The sequence below is a fragment of the Rhinopithecus roxellana genome, chromosome 14, assembly GCF_007565055.1.
Source record: "Rhinopithecus roxellana isolate Shanxi Qingling chromosome 14, ASM756505v1, whole genome shotgun sequence".
Classification (NCBI taxonomy): domain Eukaryota; kingdom Metazoa; phylum Chordata; class Mammalia; order Primates; family Cercopithecidae; genus Rhinopithecus; species Rhinopithecus roxellana.
This window is the reverse complement of record NC_044562.1, coordinates 83,504,504-83,512,432: the sequence shown is the minus strand read 5'-3', so window position 1 is coordinate 83,512,432 and position 7,929 is coordinate 83,504,504.

Sequence of the window (7,929 nt, the reverse complement as noted above, 5' to 3'; positions counted from 1 at the left end):
ACTGGCCAATCAGAAACCTTTCAATTTTAGAATCAAGTTTACTTAATTAAGGTCAAGCTATGAAAAAACATTAGACTTTTAAAAATTTTAGCTTTAAAATACAGCAATATATCTTTTACCTGTATGAAGTGTAATAAAACATATTTATTTATTTGTTTTTTCATTTAAGACTTGGGTTTGTTTTTTATGAAAAGATTAGTTAATCTGGATTTCCACACTTGTACTGTTTCTTGATTAGATAAGCTAACATTATTCTCACGTAATTTATGAAAAAAATAATTTGAGAAAAAATAACAATCATGTAAATTGAATTACAATTCTGACAATCTTTTTAAAAATAAAACTAAGTATCTTCTGTAATGTATCAGTTTAAACCATTTTCAAGCCCCTTAGTTAACTTTGAGAGCTGGAATTAGCATGAAATCTAATTAGTTGGTGGATGTTACTGGATACTTAGATAATTTCTAAGTAATATAGAATACTGAAACAAAGGCCAATATTTTTTGTTCACTAAAGAGAAACTGTATTTTTGGTTCATGCTAACATGCATATTCCTTTCTGTTACTTTAAGAAAATACAAAAAGAATGCATGTATAAAGTCATGTTATATTTGATTATGATTTTTGATAATCTGCTAAATTGCTTGGGTCTGAGGAAAATGTCTCAATTATCTATATCTCCATTATCTCTGTGAAGTGGAAGCTGGTTACTTTGGTTATGGTTAAAATTCATATTGGCGATTGAAATGTTACTAAAAGCAACTGTGGCAGGGTGCTATGATTGTAAATCAAGGTAATGGAATATGTTTTAGTTGATAAAAGGAGAGGGGAAAGTAGTATTATCCTAAGGTAAAATGTGTGCTTGTTCTAAAGTATGAAAGAAGAAAGTAAAAAAAAAAAATGTGAATAGATACAGACAATTGCAGAAGGTTTGTAGAAAGTGAATTTTAGTTGCGTTGGTTTATAATTCCCTGCAAATGATAAGTCCAAAAAGAAGAATTATAATGTGTTAAATTTTTGGCAAATTTGTTCAGGTTTGATGGTGCTATTCATAAGATAATTTTTAAAGTAGCTGCTTATGAATGAGCCTCTGTCAAATATTACATTTATGTAAAACTAGAATTTGGTTTACTCTCTCTTAAAATTGCAAGTAAGTCTTAGAGAATTCCATCTGCTCTTACCAAGAGGTAGTAAAAAGTTATTCTGTGTAGTCTGCTCACAGAACAGGGATTCTGTCTCACCTTAATAATTTTTAATAATTTGTGGTAGTGTGTTTTTTTCATATCCTTGATTATTCACAAACAAAATAAAATTTCCTGACTTCTAATTTAAATATTTTATTGCCACTTTGATTAATAGGTAGCCAATCAAAACCATTCACAGTTCTCAGGCATCTGTGAGTCTTTTGTAAGTGACCAAATATCTACTGATAACTCTTATGATTTGACCTACCTAAGATCAGATCCTACAATGTAAGAAGTATTATTTTCAATATATATTTTATATCTAAACCATTTTTGGAAATTCCCAGGGCCATGGGCAATTCCAAAATTTTTTCCTTTTACTTCATAAAACAGGAAGATGTAAATAATTGCGTTATAGGTTATATTCTATATTTCTTAAATAGCTGCACACTACTGTAAAATCCGATGGGAATAGTTGGCATATCAAAGAGCATCTCTACCTTCCCTAAATACCATGAATGTAATTATGTTATACTTATGTTATTAATGAAAATATTTCATTGATTATACTCTTAACTACTGATACTTCAAGATACAGAATCTGGGTATAGAATGTGGATCTTAAGTGTCACCACTTAGACAACTGTCAGAGAGTACTAGGAGACTGAGTCAGGATTTTAGGTACTCTCCTTTTAGTCCTGCAGACAACCTCATGAAAGCAAACTGCTGACCTAATACCTAAGATTTAAAGTGTAGGAAAATCTAATTGTTGTTATTATGTTTAGTGTTCTTTTTTCTAATGGGTATATTAGAAACCTCTCCCACATTTTTTCTGAATCTCTCCTTAACTCTTGATATAGTAGACTATACTTTTGCAAATGAAAATGAAACACTCTTTTTTTTTTTTTTTTTTTTTTTTTTTTTTTTTTTTGAGACGGAGTCTCGCTCTGTCGCCCAGGCTGGAGTGCAGTGGCCAGATCTCAGCTCACTGCAAGCTCCACCTCCCGGGTTTATGCCATTCTCCTGCCTCAGCCTCCCGAGTGGCTGGGACTACAGGCGCCCGCCACCTCGCCCGGCTAGTTTTTTGTATTTTTAGTAGAGACGGGGTTTCATCGTGTTAGCCAGGATGGTCTCGATCTCCTGACCTCGTGATCCGCCCGTCTCGGCCTCCCAAAGTGCTGGGATTACAGGCTTGAGCCACCGCGCCCGGCCGAAACACTCTTTAAATGGCAACTTATTTTCCCTGAGGCTTCAGAATTGAGGAACAGAATACTTTCCTGAGTCTTTCTGATCTTTTGTTATGGCAATATAGTTAATTGCACAGGGTCAATAAAAATCTGTCCTTCTTTTTACCAGGACATAGACAAACTGATTGTGCAACCAAGACCATTCTTGGAAGTGACATATATGAGAATAAATCTTCTTTCATCAGTTCTGACAAGACCACCATGAAGGAACAAAGGTTGCACTACGTAGGTGAAACCTATGCCCATAGAACAGTCCCAGAAAAATGGTCACTAATATGCATTTGAGATCTTATAGGCTATAAATACCATTACTTCTTAACAGGCCAGGAACTTCACTGTATTTTAGGGACCTTGAGCAGAAAACAGTATACTCAAATTTATAGATACTATAGGTAAAATCTGTTGAGATGAGTATCTTGGGTTTGGTTTCCTAGATTCGGACCAAAATAGCCAACAAGAGCAATTTTGAAAAACTTTGAATAATAAATCTATTAAAAATGTAATTTGAGGTTCTTTATGAAATTTTCACTGAAGTTAATTTTCTAGACTGGGTAGTTGTTCAACATTATACGGCTCTAGATGTGCCAACCTTAGCAAGGAGGTTAATTAACACTTTGTACTACAATCATATGTCAAGATAAAACGAGACTAGTCTTCTTTTGTTTTCAAAAATAATCTCTGGGGATTTGTTGTTGTTTGTATAGTTGTGACCTTAAGTCAATTGGAAAATATTTTATAACCACTGAAAAGAACAAGTTTTTGATATCTAGACTAGTGGTGGTTGTTGGTGGTATTTCTGCCCTTGGAGCCAGGTTTAACATTCTGTTTCCCTCATTAGTGAGCTAAATAGATCTTTGACACATGTTTATTCTACATTTGTTTTAGTCAATTTTTCAACTTTTTGAAAATGATACATTATCAAAAACGTAATGAAATTCAGTTTAGTTTTCATACCTAACTTTTAATAACTTGATTGTAATTAATAATTTTAACTTTGGAATTATACTCCAACACAATGACTGTTTAACTTTGCTTTTTGGGCTATTAATTTTTACAATCTTAAAGGAAACACTTCACTGAAATTTGTTGATTACCTTGCTCTTGGTCTTAGAAATTTCTGTAATGTTAAATGAGATGAAAAGATTATAATTCTCTAAATCAACCAGTTAATTATTACTCTGTTTGAACATAAAAGCCACCAGATCTATTTCTTGATTATTTATTTCCTTACTTGCCTTGACCTTGCAAGAGTATTTTCCAATTAGTGAATTCATTGCTAGCACTAATATTTGATTTCACTTCTAGACATTTTTACATTAAAGAAACCACAGAGAATATGTTTTTTGGGTATGATGTACTACAATTTAGGAGCAACTGTAATCGGGTAAGTGAGAACTGGTACTAGAAGAAAGGGAGCAAATATCAATGATTAAGCATACAATGCAGTGACTAGGAACAACAGGCAGAGAATAGTATTAGCAGTGAGAAGAAAATTTTTATAAATTATTTTAATGGGGCAAATTAACCATTTTTAGTAAATTGCACATGGAAAAAACAACAAAATATGTCTTTTTCTTACTTTACCTTTGGGTTTCTCATAGAATGTCTTTAATTTTGGTGTATACATTGAAACCAGTTACAGTATTTCAAATGACTGGAATACCTAGACCAAATTTTGCCAAACGGTATTTTAATAATTCTTGCCTGTTTGTTGTGTAGAGAATTTTTGTAAGATGGATAGAGTAGTTGTTTTTTGTTAGTTAATAGGTCTTCATGACCATCTTCCCCAGTGAGTCTTATACTCCAACCTTTCATTTAAGTAATTGCTATGACATTAGCTTAGTTGCTTAGACAGGAAACTCTATCAGTGACTGTCAAACAAAAACAACAACAGGATATAACTCCTTATTTTTATTTCAAAAATAGTAATTAGATTCACCAACAGCTGTACTAAATTCCTTCATTACATGACCAATGCAAAAACTGAGATCCTGTTATAGATTATATGGAACTAGTCTTTCCCAGACAAACACACAGTTAAAGAAAAAAAATAACATTAAATTAAAGGAAGAAGTATTACATTTTCATTCAAAAGTATTACATTTATTAAGAGATGTCCTGATTCATTCTTTTTACCTAAAGTCACATGGCAATATGTTTGGTTAGTGTTCCATTTGGAAATGCTTCAGGGTATCAGTTCCTACTTTGAGTATTGGTTGACTGAATGATTAATATGGAGAAAAGTCTGTACTAAATTTATTAGGAACCATGGAAGAAGAAAGTAGGCTATGTGTATTTTTTTCCTATATCTATGTTTTTGTATTTAATATACATCTGATTATGTTGACAGCCAACATTTCAGTCACTATAAAAGCTTATTTTTTTTTCTGTCTATATATCTTTTCTCAGACTAGTAGATTCTAGTAGAAATTGTTCTGTTCCTGTATTAATCAATGTGAAGTAGCACATGAGGACTCAATCAGTTAGGTTGGTCTGGAATGGATCACAGTACTTTAATCTGTAACTGTTTATGCTAGACTTAAGTGGTAATGTTCATGCTATAGTTGCAGGGTAGAAAATTCACTCATTATACAGATGTGCAAAGAATGTGTGGATTTTTATTTATCTATAACTAATCCAATTTTGTTGATAATTCAGCCAGTGGGAGAGTGGAAGTGGCACCACTCACCATCACTCCTAGTGATCCACTAGCAAAATGTTTGCTTCCTGTTCCCGTGACATTATGTTCTGCTGGTCTAGCGATCTTAGTTCCAGAGGGAGGAATGCTGCCACCAGAAGACACAATTATGATTCCATTAAACTGGAAGTTAAGATTACCACTGGACACTTTTGGCTCCTTCTACCTTTAAGTCAACAGGCTAAGAAGGGAATTACAATGTTGGCAGGGGTGATTGACCCAGACTATCAAGATGAAATCAGTCTACTACTCTACAATAGAGGTAAGGAAGAGTCTGCATGGAATATAGCAGATTCATTAGGGTGTCTCTTAGTTTTACCATGCCCTGTCATTAAGATCAATGGGAAACTACAACAGCCCAATCCAGGCAGGACTACAGATGACCCAGACCCTTCAAGAAAGAAGATTTGTGTCACTCCACCAGGAAAAAAACAAACAAACAACAACAACAACAAAAACATGACCTACTACCAGCTAAGATGCTTGCTTAAGGCAAAGGGAATACAGAATGGGTAGTGGAAGAAGGTACTCATCAATACCAGCTACAACCACATGACCAGCTGCAGAAACGAGGACTGTAACTGTCATGAGTATTTCCTCCTTCTTTTGTTAAAAACGTGTTTGTGCATGTATACACTTGTACTAGGAAAATATCTTCATTTTATTTCCTTTCTCTTTTATCATGGGACATAAGATTTACTGACTTCACGTCAGCATTTGAGCATTGTTAACTTTATGTAATAGTATTTGTGTTGGGGATTGGTGCGTTTCCGGTTGCTCAAAGGATAGTTGTATTATGTTAGCCATAATTATGACCTTATTATTGTCTTTATTTGAAGATTATGTATGATCTCAGAAGATGTGTATGGGTTGACAACTGGTGGACTTGTGATGGTTAATACTGAGTGTAAACTTGATTGGCTTGAAGGATGCAAAGTATTGATCCTGGGTGTGTCTGTGAGGGTGTTGACAAAGGAGATTAACATTTGAGTCACTTGACTGGGAAAGACAGACCCACCCTTAATCTGGGTGACCACAATCTAATCAGCTGCCAGTGTGGCTAGAATATAAGCAGACAAAAATGTGAAAAGGAGACACCGGCCTAGCCTCCCAGCCTACATCTTTCTCCTGTGCTGGATGCTTCCTGCCTTCAAACATTGGACTCCAAATTCTTCAGTTTTGGAACTCAGACTGGCTCTCCTTGTTCCTCAGCCTGCATATGGCCTATTGAGGGACCTTGTGATCATGTGAGTTAATACTTAATAAACTCTCCTTTATATATATATGTACACCACATCCCCTCACTGCCTCCCCATTGTTATCATATATTTTATATATAACATATATATAACATATATATGTATTCTATGAGTTCTGTCCCTCTACAGAGCCACATCCCTTCACTACCTCCCCACTGTTATAATATATATTATATATATAATGCATATATATATGTGTATATATGTATTCCATGAGTTCTGTCCCTCTAGAGAACCCTGACTAATACAGGGGTTAATTGGGGTAAGGGTTAAAATTTCAATTTTCCAGTTCAAGGTATATCAATTTCTTAAGTTTAGACAGTTTCTTTCTAGTTAAGCAAATTCTATTGAGTAAACATTTAGTCAATTCCAAATTCAACTCATTATTAGGACTTTGTCCTGTTCCTGCCTCCCTTATAAGAGGGCAACTCGATGGAAAGCATAAGATTCTCATTGGAGGAGTGAGTGCCTCATGATGGTCTTTGTGCAGATCCAGCTCATGGATTTGCAACTGTTGATGTCTATTAATTTGTGCTCACGCTAGTTCAGTTCTTGAGTGTTTTGCTGGTGTGTATGAATGAAATCTATGGTTAGGAAATTGTGGTATGTTCATCTTAGGTCAGAACCTAATTGTTTTTCCATAACTACCTCCTATCTTACTTAATCCTAGTTTTCACTACAGATCCTGCATTTCTTCTGGTGTGTCTCCCCCTTGCTCCTAAGTTTGGGGCCCTTTTGGAAATCTTTAGCTATAGGAGGACTTTGGCCTCATCTTGCAACCATGTTGGGTAAGCACCCAGCTAATTTTTGAAATACTAGCAGTGCCTGCTTGTTATAGACAGGAATTTTTGGGTCCCTTTTATGCTATGTGCAGGCTTTGTGGAGTCACAAATCCTGCTGGAGGAGGAACCACATCCCTTCACTGCCTCCACATCCCCTCACTGCCTCCGCACTGTGTTCAACCACATCCCTTCACTGAATCCCCACTGTTATAATCCTCCTTTCTCTCCCTGTATCAGTGTGAAGTTTATTTCATGGTAACATACTCCCAAGATACCAAGTGGAACATGGGACAAAAATTTTCCATTTTTGGCTCCTTCCTCAACCTAGTATTCCATCCTCACATGATTTTAACCCTGATGAGTATAGGCAGAATATAAGATATATCTGAAAGGCTGTTTTCTCTGCCTCTCTTTTTACTTCCCAATATCACCTCTCCTGAAAGGGAAAGACTTTCTGCTCCTTATTCCTCTTTGAAATAACTTGCTGATGTGAGATCATGGATTTCCTTTTCTCTGTGGTCTATAATGAAACCCTGCCATTCAATTTGTTTGGCATTGTTCTTAATATATTAATCAGAAATAAACTTAGAAAATGTTTTGTTTCAAAACATTCTGATACAGAAGCTTATTGACTATCTATGAACTCAAAAATTACAGTCTGTTGTCAAAAACTGAATGTTTTACTTTTTCAGATCTTTGTTGTAATTGTCATAACTACCCCAAAGGCATATGGATGCCTCTGAAACCATTTGTTTATTTT